Here is a 13964-nt window from a genome sequence, read left to right as displayed (position 1 = left end):
GTCCTCAGTAAAAAAATATTGGTTGCCAAGAAGCTACACAGGTCATTTGCACTGGAAGATGGTGTTACTTGCCTTTGTGCTCGGCCTGCAGCTCCCATTATGGTACTTCATACACTGAAAAGAAGCCAAAAGAGATTGCATCAGTGTTTAAGCTATTTCTACAGGGAACCAACTTTAGAGGTTTATTTACCACTCTCATAACACAAGGTGAGAATGCACAGTATGTTCTGTTAAAGATCAACTATATAGCAAGAGAAAGACGGTAGTTTTATTCATACAATAAATATATGCATACATTTATATATTTGGTCAGGCCATAGCTTTACCTAGTCCTAAATCTCATATTAACAGCTTCAAATAGCACATTTCTATGAAAACAATTTGAGATTTGAGGACTTGCTGACTAGCATCATCTACTATAAACCACCACTGAATCCCATGTTTGCAAAAAGTTGGTATTATTAATTTAACTGCAAAAATGTTGATGGAAAATGTATTCTTTGTGATAGCTGCTTACTGGAGAATAAATGCCTCATTAATCTTAGACATCTCATGCTAAGAATATTATTGAAGTTAGACAGAATGATGAGTAACATTGTAGGGAGCACAGATTGCTACATGCAGGAATGCTTTTGCCCATTAGTCTCCCTCCATACTGTACAAGTCACTTCTTTTGTTTCTCAGGCTGCAGGCAGGACCATGCTGATCTTACCCCTGCTCCACAGCTTCTGATTTAATTAAAACAAGACAGATGGAGTGCAGCGCGTTAGTCTGTGTTCACCTGGGTTTTCTTTGTCATCTCAGGAAAGCGAAGGAAGAAAGGGAGAGTGTCTGGAAACCAACATTAAGCATTACGGTCAAAAGTAAGTCTAAATACACTATTTCTGAGGTATTCAACAATAATCTCTGTCTACTTGTTAGCTGAGTTTCATTTTTTTCATTTCAATTTAATGAAACTGTGACAAAGCTGAGCACGTATAAGATGAATGTTGCAAGTTTATGCTGTTTTGCTGAAAAGAGAATTTAATCTGTAACAGAAGAAAATAATAACAGAATACCCTGTTGTGCCTAGATGTTTAGAACTGTGTGAATGCTGTAAGGGTAACTGATATTTTGGCATTAATAATAAGAAGCAGGGAGTCTCGGTGGCAAGTTCTCAATGGGTGAGCTAAGGAAAGCTGCTGTGACTGACCCTTTCTTATACTGCCTGTTGAATGTTTTCTGAATTTTGAAGCCTTGTCTAAAACAAGGATTTATGGTTTTGATCAGTGTTTTTACTGGAAGCAAAGAGAAGCAATCTTTCACAGTAAAGTTTACAATCTCTCTGTTCCAATGATGCATGCCTGGCAATGTAACTATGAACAGCAGTTTCTACCCAGCTCAGTGAAAACTGTGTTTCTTTAAGCTTCATTTTCAAAAAGTGGCTTCAGTCATGTGATTGTATGGCTTGGGGAGTAATCGTTGCATCACAGTTTCAAAATATATCTACTAATAAATAATCTTCTCACCACACTTTGGAGGTCCATCAGGCTTCTTGTGCCTATTGTCCTGTCACGTAAACACAATATATGGTGGCTGAAGACATTTAGAAGTACACAGAGTTTTAAAGCAGATTAATAAGAGGTGGCTCTCATGCTTGAGTCTATCATCTTTTACTGTTGGAACTTGGATCTAGCCTTGCCAATTCACACTGAGAGTCTCCTTGTGAAAATCATCATCTAAAGTAGTAGCAAATGCAGTCAGCACCTGTGCTTAAGTTAAGCATTCAATACAAATTGAAAAGCTGGACTGCTTGGAATATAAAAAGTTAAATGTGCACAAAGTGATTAAGGAAATAAAATTCAAAGGTAGAAAGTATTTCCTCTTAGGTAACATTTCAGTACCTGCCCGTAACTCCAAGGAGGAAAGATGAGGTCTGCTGGATGAAAGATAAATTTTCCCATTTCTCTTGCAAAGTCTTTGAAGGCCCACTAACCAGAAAGCACTTCCATTCCTTACGAATACTGAAACAAAAAGTATTTGTAAAGTAACAAGCTTTTCAAAAGGATTTTTCGAAACCATATCTATTTCAGCTATTTCAGCTAAAATCTTCTTCAGCAGCCAATAGAGATGTTAATCTTTTACTTGACTGGAAATATCTTTCTGAGGTTTATATAGAGTTGCTAATTAGAACCAGAATAGCAGAAACAAGCAAGGGAATGAGAGTAGAAAAAAAAATTAAAAAAAAAAGTTTCAGTTTTGTAGTTGGAGGAGAATTAGCTCGCGCTAATTCAGTATCAGGCTTTCATAAAGTCCTCCATCAGAAGCCTTTTAAACAAGTGGAGCAGATTCTTTTGTTACTGTGAGGTGTAGTGAAATCTTATTTTGTTTCAATCCATTTTCATCAATGGAACAAATTAACCCAGAGACTGGTAAAAAGTTACAGACTTTAATCAGTAAACATGCTAGGCTTACATTCAGTTGGTTGCCAATTAGGTGGTTTATTTGTGTCTTCTAACAGCCTTGTAGAGATATATAAAAAGTAAAACAAAAAACAAAAAACAAAAACGGTACAATATCCAGCATAATTAATTGAAACAAGCAGTACTATAAGAAAAGTAGAAACTAACATAAATGCATGCATCTCTCCTAATTAATCACAAGCTCTTTTTAGGCCACACTGTTTATTACGCACTTTTATTTTCACCTTGAGAGGAAGACCTTTGAATACAAAAGCAAAAAATACATATTATGATAGAATTTCATCTGGCTTTATGCTACCCTTCATGTTCTCTAGAAAGTTTTCTGGAAAGTTATTCTGATTTCCTAAGTTTGTATGCTTTAGTTACATTCCTGGTGGGTTGATGTTTGAAATTAGAGCCTTAAAGTTAAGACACTTCTTCAAAGTCAATACAATGAAATTAGTATATACAGTTCAATGTAATTTCCGTTTATCTATTTCTAAACTTCAGGAGGATGATACTCCAGAGACAACTAATGTTCGTTTAGCATGAATATGAACTATCCCCACAAAGCAATATACAGTTAAAAATATGCATTTGCACAGTGATACTTCAGGACAGACTCATTTTGTAGAACAATAGTCTCTATTAATTGGTGAAAACATGTTTTCATTTAACAGTTTGGATCAGTGGACATTGATATACACATAATACGTACTGAAGCTATTAACTCAGAGAGCACTTCATCTTCAGCTGCCCTGCTACCGGCATCATCTTCTTTAGTATTTCACACAGAGACCAAAGTTAATCAAATTTACTGTCAAATCGTTGAGAACCTTGCCATGGTTTCATTTTTATTCTGTATAAATTATGAGACTTCAGTGATGAGATATGGAAATCATGTGGCATCTATTCAAATCAAGAAGCTGATAAAATAGAATATGTCTTATCAGGTAGATGTTAAAACACTCCAGCAATTCACAGCTTGACTGCTCTGCTTTTCACCTCTGGCAACAACAAAAGGACCAAAACAAGAAACAGTAAGCAAAGAAAACAGAAAAAGCCTGATTATTGTTTTCAGCAATACAATTAACCTCTTTAATTGCCTATCCTCAGTGATTTAAGCAAACTCTATGAATATTCAGAGAGACACAAGCTATTTCTTTAACTGTTAAGTGAATCTGAGAGAAGGAAGCTAAGTACAAACATTCAGTGAGTAGTTTTCCCACAATACAAACAAAGTAGACACAGAATCACACAGAATCACAGAATGACCCGGGTTGGAAGGGACCTCAAGGATCATGTAGTTCCAACCCCCCTGCCTGGCAGGGCCACCAAACATACACCTTTACTAGATCAGGTTGCCCAGGGCCCCGTCCAACCTGGTCTTGAACACCTGCAAGGACGGGGCATCCACAACCTCCCTGGGCAGCCTGTTCCAGGGCCTAACCACTCTCCTAGTGAAGAGACACCAATCACTTTCTTCAAATCAACAAAGAATAAAATCATGTTCACTGCTATTGGTGTTTAAAGATTTTAATTGAAGTGAAATCTTCATATTAAATTAAGACAGTGTCTTGACTTAGTCCTTCCTTTTTTTTTTTTCATCCTCCAAATTTTTTACTTACACAAGTCTTTCAGAATTAAAATGAAGGTGACTCACCGGCAGAAGCTTCCTGGTGTCTTCTCTACTACTTCTTGATTTTCAAAGTGAAAGCTTGTCAGTCCAAGATGGTGGCGTGTATCTTGATAACTTCCTAATTTAGCTGAACCCAATGTTTCAGGCCTAATAATGCATGAAGTATTATCAGAAGAATATGGAGTGTTCTATATTATTATTATTATGCCCTCTATAAACATACAGGAGCAGATTCATATTCACAAAATATGGTCTTCGTGAGGAACTTCATCCACCCTGATATCTGTTGGAAGGACAACACTGCAGGACACCAGCAATCAAAGAGTTTCCTGGAAAGCACTGATAACTTTCTCTTCCAAATGGTACAGGAACCCACAAGAAAAGGTGTTATGCTGGATGTTGTACTCGACAATGAGGAGGGGCTGGTGACTAATGGGCAACTTAGGGGCAGCCTTGGCTGCAGGGACCATGAACTAGTGGAATGCAAGGCCCTGGATACAATTTCTTCCCCATCCCAAATCATCTCATCATTCTTTGACAGACAGTTTAATTAACCTACAGGCACTTGGATCTTGCACTGTATCATAAAATAACACATCATGATAGTTTTGGGGTTGGAATGTTCATCAAACTTCCTGTAAAATAATCGTTCCACTCCCCACCCCCCCTCCTTCATTTCAGATATAACATAAATTAATATATAACATAAATTAATAGAATGTAAGACCAGAAAGAATCACTGTGATCACTTTATGCAACCTCTCACATAAAACAGATCAGTGAATATCACCCAGAGTTCTATTCATCTCTAAGTTTAAGTATGACTCTATCCAACTGTCTCTGAAGTGACAAGTCAAATTTCTCCTTTCCTCTCTGGTTTTTCAGAATATTTTAGAATCTCTTTAGATTCCATATATTATTTGGGAATTATTTTATATTTTTATCCAACGCAAGGTAACTGTACACCTTTCCTATTCAGAAGTTATGAATAAGAAATATATATATGAGAACTGGAAAGCTGTAACTCCTTTTTGATCATGTGTTCAAATTATGTCTTTTATTATATTTTATTTTAACAGCAATGTTTATTTTATTACACAATGAAAAGCAAGCTTTCTCTGCAGTTTCTGATATCAGCATGAAATCATGACCAAACTTGCCAGGCTCACAAAACTTCATATTTCTGTTATACTAATGATGAAATCTGAAGACATGAATAGGTTTAAGGGTAGAGAAGATTCCAGTAATGGATTCCTATAGTAATGAAAGTGTTAAAGCTAAAAGGTTTTTAAAATATGCGTACTCTGACAGGAATGGGGAACATGCTGAATCACTTACAATGATGAATATTTAAAAACAGGGCACAGATGTCTAATTTAAATACAGATTTTTTCTTGGCATCTTACTAGTTGTTACTACATTTTTTAAACATGTATTTTATTCACACATTCAAATGTACTTGCTCTGATTTGCTTTGTCAACTGTAGGAGGCTGACTGATAATCCACACTTTGAAAGCTGCCAATGCCTCTCAAACAAATGTGAAATTTAAGTTTGCAACGTGGACTTCAAAATTGTTGAAAACTTTTAGTTGCTTTGTCATTAAGTTTGGTGGGTGAAAGTGCTTTTCTGATGGAGGAGAAAGAAAAGTTAGAGGGTGAAATCCTGGCGCCTTTGATATCATGACAGACCTCCCATTGACTGTAATGGGGCCAGAAGTTCACCTGCTGTTATCTGCTTAGCTATCTGTCTGTACATTTTTAATGTACTCAGCAAAGTGGAATCTGAACTCTAGTTTAAAGCTAGGATATGGAAATACCTCTTCTTCCTAAGTGACTCAATTGATTCTGCAGCGTGCAAGATATGAGGAGCTGCTAATCCTTTTTAAAGCAGCTTCAGATAATACAATACAAAGAATGTTGCTCAAGTAATCTGTTTATAGTGTGCTTAACTTTATAGTTTGAGTTTAAATTCTGGTTATATCCCTTTAAAAATATATATTTTTTGAGAGGAATGAATTTTTGATGAAGCATTCTTGTGCAAGATTTTCATTGTAGTTAAATGTATTTCATGAGAAAAGATGAAAATGACCTTCAACTGTGTTTCATTATTTTTTTTCTGCTCTTCTGGGACAAAACATTTCTAGTGGAACAACTTCTACCCAGTTAGTTAAACAGCTTCTAGAATAATTCTTCTCTCCTAAACAAACAAACAAACAAACAAACAAAACAACAACAAACAATCTGGTTTAGTTATTCAAATGAATAAAAAAATAAATAAAATTTAAAAAATATTAAAAAAAAAAAAGAAAAAGTAATCATTCTTTCTTAACATACCATAATCAGGCTGGTGAAGTTTTCTTTAAAGAGACTATCAATTTCTTTTTTTAATCATCATCATCCAAATATTAAATGCAGTCTTTAGATGGTCTATTATGGTAATTCTTATGACTTCTCTTTTTATCCTTAGTGTATGCAGCTATTATTATATCCATTTCTCTAGCAGACTGAACTAAATTGTATTTAACTCATCCACACAATATGGGAATCATTATGGGAAATTCTGTACCTTGGATAGTGCAACAAGTAAAAATAGATGACTATCATATCAGTTTTTTTTAGTACTGAAATCTGTGAATCATCCTTTATTCTAAGCCTTTTGACTAATAGCTTATGGCTTATTTTCTCTAAAGTGTGCCTGTGCCTTAGTTGAATGCCATATATGTAAGTAATAGTAAAATACCTCCATGAATGATCTCAGAGAGACTTGGGAAAGAAGTTGCTGATATTATATGGGTGGGTTTAATGCCAAGTATGTTCCTGATCTGTTAGTGATGGCCAAGAAAAATGTGAGGGTTGCGCTAAGCCTCCTTCACGAAGGTTGACTCAAAGAGAACTTTGAGGTTTTTTTCTATTAGATAACATGGGCTACAAGTGAAGGCATTTCTTTCCCTTACCCATATTTTACCATCTTCATCAACTGTAATTCATTCTTAAAAATGAAATAACCCTGATCTTGCTTGAGCAATTGATGCACAGAAATAGTTACTGTTCTTGCTCTCACAACCAATTTCTTTCCATTAGTCTCACATTTCTAACATTTCTGAAGACGATATGCTGCAGAAACTTCTGCTGATGCTTCCAGCTCTTGTGATTGTTATTTTTGTAGTTCAGTTTGTGAGTTTATAGCCATGATCTTAAAGTGCAAGTACTGAAGACCGCAAAGCTGGGCCTTATTCATTCGACTGATAACATACCCCTCCAAATACCTATCAAGTGATATTAATTAGTCTGAGTAGTAAATGTAATGTGTACTTGAAACTATATGTTCATTAATTAAATTTCAATGTATAAAATGGACAATTAAATATTAATTTTGATGCCATTGTGAGCCTTGCAGTTCATATTGCAAACAAAATGCTAAGACATATTTTCCAATGAGGAAATTGAAGTTCTATTTATGAACTTTGTCTGAATTTGTTTGAAATTTGTGCTTGGAATTGACTTTCAGAAACAGCAATTGTAAAATGGGTAAATTAAAGGCATTTTTATTGAAAATATGATATCATCAATATTTGTGTAATACTTATTATTTGAAAGCTAATAGTATGTAGAGAAAGGGAAATAGAATAAAAAGCATACTTATGACTTTAAGAGTAGTAAAAGCATCAAAGTAATAAAACTATGCCAGTGGGTAGGAGTTCCCAGGCCTGGGGCTAAAGCCTGTGTCATTTAAGGTAACTGCAACCTACTGATAAGGTGACTACTCGTCTCTTCTACTTCTCCACTGATGGAAATATCAGTGGTATTAATGTCTTGCAGTGCATAAATGAAATGGCAAGCTTGCCTTGATTGCCAGCAACATTTTGTATTGATTCAGAACTTACTTTCATGGGGTATTATTATAATACTTAAGGATATTTACATCAGGAAAGAAGTTTTTTCTTTACTGCAGATTTTTCTGGAATACTACAAATTGACAGGAATAAAATCCATTATCCAAACTCATTATTTTTTTTTAATTTTAATCTATTTATACTGAGAATACGTCCTCCTCTGATGATTAGCTGCACTATTAGTAATAATAATTCTTTGCTTTCCTTTTATTAAGACAGTTAATTCAATTTTGTATGGGGATGAACACTATCGTATGGACAGAAAAATAAATGAAGTATATGGTAATGAAATGTAGTACTGGGGGCTATAGCTGGAATCAATTCAGTTGTAGTTTGTATTGAATGTGGTATAAAGTGTGTGTTATTCTTCTCCTGTGTTATTAAATAACACTGTTGTTTTCCAGTAAAAAGTAACACAACACTCAGAAAATATAGGTGGATTTGGTTGCCAAATTTGTAAAGCATAATATATAATTAACGTTAACATATGTCTTTAATCCTTTCTGTATTTCTCTACAGGGGAAAAAAAAAAGAGAGAGAGAGAGAGAAAGAGAGAAAGAAACATTTCCATATAACTGAAGAAAATGTTCGTCCATTTCTTGTAAGGTTTTCAGCTGTTACAGGTTCATGACAATCAGTAAAGACAGTCACAGGGCACATAAAAACAACCATGGTAAACCCAGCTATGCAATAAAAGATCAATAATCTGCAGTTGAGAAATTGTTAAGTGTTTTTAAGTATAAATTGCACAATACTTTCTGAAAAATAATTTGGCAATTTACATCTGCTGTGATTTACTTTTAATTGATTTCTCTGGGATACTGTGAGCTTTCTCTGGGTTGACAATAACACAGGCTGTCTGACTCATAGTATGAACATAGGAAGCGAAGCTTTCTGTCACACAATCATCTGTCTGTAAGGTTATTCTGTACAGATTTCTTCATGAATTATATATAGATTAAAAGAGTTTGCCATGAATAGCAGGTTCACAGAAAGGACAGGATGAACATTTGAACTCGTTGATAAGAGGGGGAAGCCATTTTTCCCTTTCTCCTCTCAACTTGCAGTCACCCATCTAATGCAGCCAGCTACAAATGTTACATTAGTTAACATTAAAATTCAATAAGCCTCTTTCTTAGTTTACTCAACAGGCCTCAAGTATTGCACAGAGAAGAATTACAAGACTACCTCTGCAACTCTTCCCAAGCACTATGAGGAAGGGGACACCACCATGCCTTTTCCTGACATATGTAAGTCAGATAAATATGAAAACTTAGAATTGCTTAGCCCTGTGAGAAATATTTATTCTTACAGGGCTTTCCCCCTCTTCTGTATTCATTTATATGTTTTGAGTTCAGTTTATAAAAACTGAAATTAAATAAGAATGTCAGAAAGAGGAAAAACAAAGTCAAATTTCTCCCTTGTTACGATTGCCCAAAGAGAGGAATGGTTAACAGTAGTGTGAAATTATAATTAATTAATTATTCTATTATTGGTTAAGCTGTTTGTATGGGATTAAGAAAGGTAACTAAGAGTTGATGTTATTTCTAGTGCCATCAGATACCAGGAAGAGCACCACTAAAATTCACTGAGTCATGTGCACATAAAAGAAAATTTGATGTGTACACATTCTCTAAGAAAACTGTTTCTATGAGGACAATCTTTATGCATATTTATTAAAATGTGCATGCATTATGTAAACAGAAATTGAGAAAAAGAAAGCCTTGTAACAATTCATACGATTCAGGGAAAATTACTACATGCAAATAGCTGAACATGATGCTGCATTGCACATTTCTTAGGCAAATAATGTTGAGTTTAACACTGGACAATGCACACATATTGGGAAAATTAGTAAAAAATGAATTTTTCTAAGGAGAATTCAGATATGAACCAATAATAAACTCCTAATTACATCATTGTTTTAACAATTCAAGCTTGGTAGCAAAGAAACATCAAACCAAGTTAAGGTGCTTATAATGAGATTGCATTTGTTAATTCTTCTGGCTTAAGCTCTCTGAAGAATAGGAAGTGGAGAAAGATTGTTTTCAGGGATGATTAATTAATCTGACTGAATAGAAAAGACACATTTTCTTACAGTATTTTGATACTAATGCATGTAAATTATCTGAAATGAACTGTGAAAAGACGAGGAGTGATTACATTCTTTTGCTGTAGCTTCATAAAAATCGCCTCGGAGGACTTTGCCTCTGCTCTATTTCCTCAAATAGCTTTTTTTTTTTCTTTTTTTTTCCTTTCATTCTACATTGCTGAACTTACTTTGCTAGTTCCAGATATCTTAAATTCACTGCTTATTGTGAATCACTTGCAATACTTTTACATGCCATGATCTCTCAGTCATGGCAATTTTAAATAGCTAGCTGCCTGTCTCAGGCTTTAGAAAACAGAGAAAAATTGTTTTGTTTCAGCATACGATTATGGGCTGACTCTGTAAGCACTTTTTTTGTGCGCACATAACTGCTCAACTGAGTAGCAGACTTCAGTGGAGTTGTCCTTATGACTTATTGCATTGGAGAGATTCAGTTTTGTCTTTGTCTATCCACACAGAATGTTTATTTGTCAAAAAAAACAACAACAACAAAAAACAAACAGAAAAAGAAAACAGCAAAAGAAATCAAACAATAAAAAAGACAGTAGCAAAAGCTACTTACATATGCATTTTTCAGAATGTGGTGGAGTCAGATTTGGTTTAAAAATGTATGAAAAATATTATAAACATTGTCATCTTAGTAAGGCTGTTCATTGGAACGCTTGAAGCATTTCTGCATTCTTTTTGAAAGTCCTCAGACATGTTATAAATTACAAGATGAAAGGTTTGAAATAATTTTGCTGACTTTTAAATTTCTGGTAGAACTTCCTGTGAAAACAAAGTATTTTGATAAATTTTGAGTGACTTTACACATCATTTCTTAAAGAACCTGAGAAAGAATATAGAGGTGTCCAAGTATTGCTCTGGTTTCCTCCCATTATTACATTCATTTACTTTTTAGCTTTATTCTGGGTAGAATTAGCACTTTATATTTCTGATAGTGTGTTTGGTTTTGTAATGTGATTGTGAGATATTAATTTTATATTAGTATAATGCTGAATATTAAAACTATAACATACAGAATGAGAATTAAAGTTAAATATTTCTATACTTACAAGAATATTTGCTCAATAGAATGATTATAAATCTTATTAAATACAATAAATGAAAGTATTTAATTAGAAATTTTGTAGAATATAAGACATGGAGATCATTTTTATGTATATTTCATTCCTTTAATCTAATTCTTTCTGTTTGAAGCTATTGCTGCCACACTTGTGCAAATCTCCACTTAATTTAATACAGCGGTAACTTAGATCTTATTTTTACAGTCATTTGATGTGCAAAATACAATGTAAATGACAGCATTTATTGATTTATTACTATATAAATCTCCTAGCAAAATATTTATTTATTTATTTATTTATTTATGAGAGGGTTTTGTTTGTTTGTTTGTTTGTTTGTTTGTTTTTCTTGGCGAATTACCTTGTCACATTCTATCTGGCACTAAATAAAATCACAGATGACTTGAGGAGATGCAAGGAAAATAGACTGTATATTTCCTTTCTTGCTTGCTTTTTAACTTTTTGCCTTTCTCCCTTCCTTTCCGTGCATGTTGCCTACATGAAGATTTATTTTGTATTAATTTGGGACCATTTATCAAGAAAGAGCAAAGATTTTCATATGCATTAAAATGTTAAAAGCTTTGTAGTAGGCCAGTAGGTTTATACTCTTATGTTTAAATGACAGAATATAATGGGAAAATAGCATGATGTGTCGAGCTACTCCAAGCAAAAGGGTTTAGCATGAAACTGCTCTTTTTTTTTTTTTCTCAGGTAGAAACCTGCTGGACCCTTGATACTCCTCAATTATATTCCCCGTAATCTGCAAGAATAGTTGTTATTCTTTCTGTTTGTTGTTGTTGGTGGTGGGGGTTTTTTTGTTTTTTTGTTTTTGTTTTTTTTCTTTTTAAATAGTTTACTTGCCAGGTAGGCTTATAAATATCCCCAGTGTCTCACTCCTCTATGAAACACACATAGAACTTTAGGCAAGATGTTTAACATTGCTGTGCTTCTTTAGCTATTACACTGGTGCATGCTAGCTATAGAAAGATATATAAAGATCTCAGTTATCTACCTAGACTAGAACCTCTCTCCCTCACTGATTTCTCGACAGCTTTGTGAGAGTTAGCAGCATCCAGACAACTACAACTGGCATAGAGTATGTAGGACAATGAACATATTAACAGCGTACATGTCAGGAAGAGAACCCTGATGGCTTGTTAGTATTTTAGACAAACAATACCAGTAACAATTGAGTATATTTAACAAAGGCCAAACAAATAGTTCACAACTCAAGGAGAAAAATAACCTAAGGCTTGTGGCTTTGGTTTGTGTAGAACAGCTCTCTATTTCTAACTAACACGATGAGGTCATACACACTGAGGATATACCAGTGACTCTGGTTTAGCTTCTCTTCAAAGCAAGAGAGCAGTCTCCCAGAGAGGTTTCTGTGGCCCTAGTGAGAACAAGTGGAAAATGTAAAAAGGATACCTTTCTAGCAACAAAGCCAATGTAATTCTGGCTTTATCACTAACAGTAAAGTCAGCAGGAGCAGGGAAGTGGTTGTCCCTAGTGAAGCCCAGTTCTGTATTCAGTTTTTAGTCCCTCAGTAAAAGAAAGACACAGAGGTTCTGGAGCATAGAACTAAGATAGAGGATTACAAAAAGCTGAGGTTGACCAAGGAAAACTGGTGTCAGAAGTTATGTGTTTCATTGCCTTGTAATTCTTTTTGACTGCTACAGCCAGAGCAGGGCATAGGATTGCATATATAGTGTTTAGATTACCAGTAAATGCTTGACAGAATGCCACATTAAAAGTTTATAGCTATGGTCCCAAGCTATGAGTGCAGGTGTGGTTCATCAGACTCTGAAACTAGTCAAAAATGAGAAACAAAAAAACAAAATAAAAGCAATGACTAAGGAAAGCCAACTTAAAACATTAAGCGTAAAGAAATTAAGCATTCTGGCCTCTGTCTTTCCTTCATGTGAGTGACACGGGGATAATGCCTGATGGAGTCAATACTTTTAAGTCAGCAAGTATCTTTAACCTTGAAAAGGGGAGCAGTGGGGGACAGGACCACCCGGTCTAAAGACAACTGACTTTGAAATTTGCTGCAGATGAATAAAGAATCATATGTCTCAGTGCAAAGAATACAAAAGAGATATATTTGCAGTGCAGTAGCAAAAGCTATACTTTAAGATTAAGGTCTCTATCAGAGACTGGATCATTTGCAATGCAGCCATGTAGCTGAGCATTTCACAGTGGCTTTGATTTCCATACTTCCGATTCCAGCGTAAGCCTGATAGGTAGTAGAGAAAATTCTCAGAAGGAACTTCCACCTACTCCTCTCTCAAAACACTTTTTGACACTCCCCATAATAAATTAGTTTTATGATGTGTATTTTTCCCCATCTGTAGCCTGAACAAGGTTTCTAAAGATTTAACTTGAATGACAAATTGTAAAATGTTATTCATTTGATTAAGCAAGTTTAATAAAAAGTTTTCTAATCAGCATTTGAGTATGTTTGTTTGTAGTTAAAACAGTCTGATGATATTGCTAAAAGTTTTGCACAAATTTTGTCTTTTTGTCATTTCATTCCTACAAGTTGCTGCAGGTTATATGATTGCTTCAAAATGAAGTCATAAAAGCAAAAAACCACACACAAATAATAAGAATAATTAAATCTCTAAAAAGCACTTAGCTTAGTCAAGAGCATATCTGCACAGTTCTCAGTAAATGTTTCTAGTTCCACTTTTTCCCTCCAAAAACAACTGGACACACAGGACTGACCGTTTAGAGCCATGCCTATATCTCAGTAATGTCAATTCAATTACAATATTGTCTCCTAACAAAAAGATTATTATGAATTTGTTCCTCTC

At 34.5% G+C, this 13964-nt stretch overlaps 1 long non-coding RNA gene across 1 annotated transcript; it reads left to right on the top strand.

The window, feature by feature from the left end:
* Positions 1-9053: 9053 nt before the first annotated feature.
* Positions 9054-13595, top strand: LOC146761594 (uncharacterized). Its single transcript, XR_014945010.1, has 2 exons — positions 9054-9224; positions 11860-13595. It is a non-coding gene; the product is annotated as an uncharacterized LOC146761594 (long non-coding RNA).
* Positions 13596-13964: the final 369 nt, after the last annotated feature.

The sequence above is a fragment of the Coturnix japonica genome, chromosome 3, assembly GCF_054131305.1.
Source record: "Coturnix japonica strain WE chromosome 3, WE-NBRP24, whole genome shotgun sequence".
In the NCBI taxonomy this organism is placed as follows: Eukaryota; Metazoa; Chordata; class Aves; order Galliformes; family Phasianidae; genus Coturnix; species Coturnix japonica.
The sequence above is the reverse complement of the archived record's forward strand: the minus strand, read 5'-3'. Positions and strand labels throughout refer to the sequence as shown.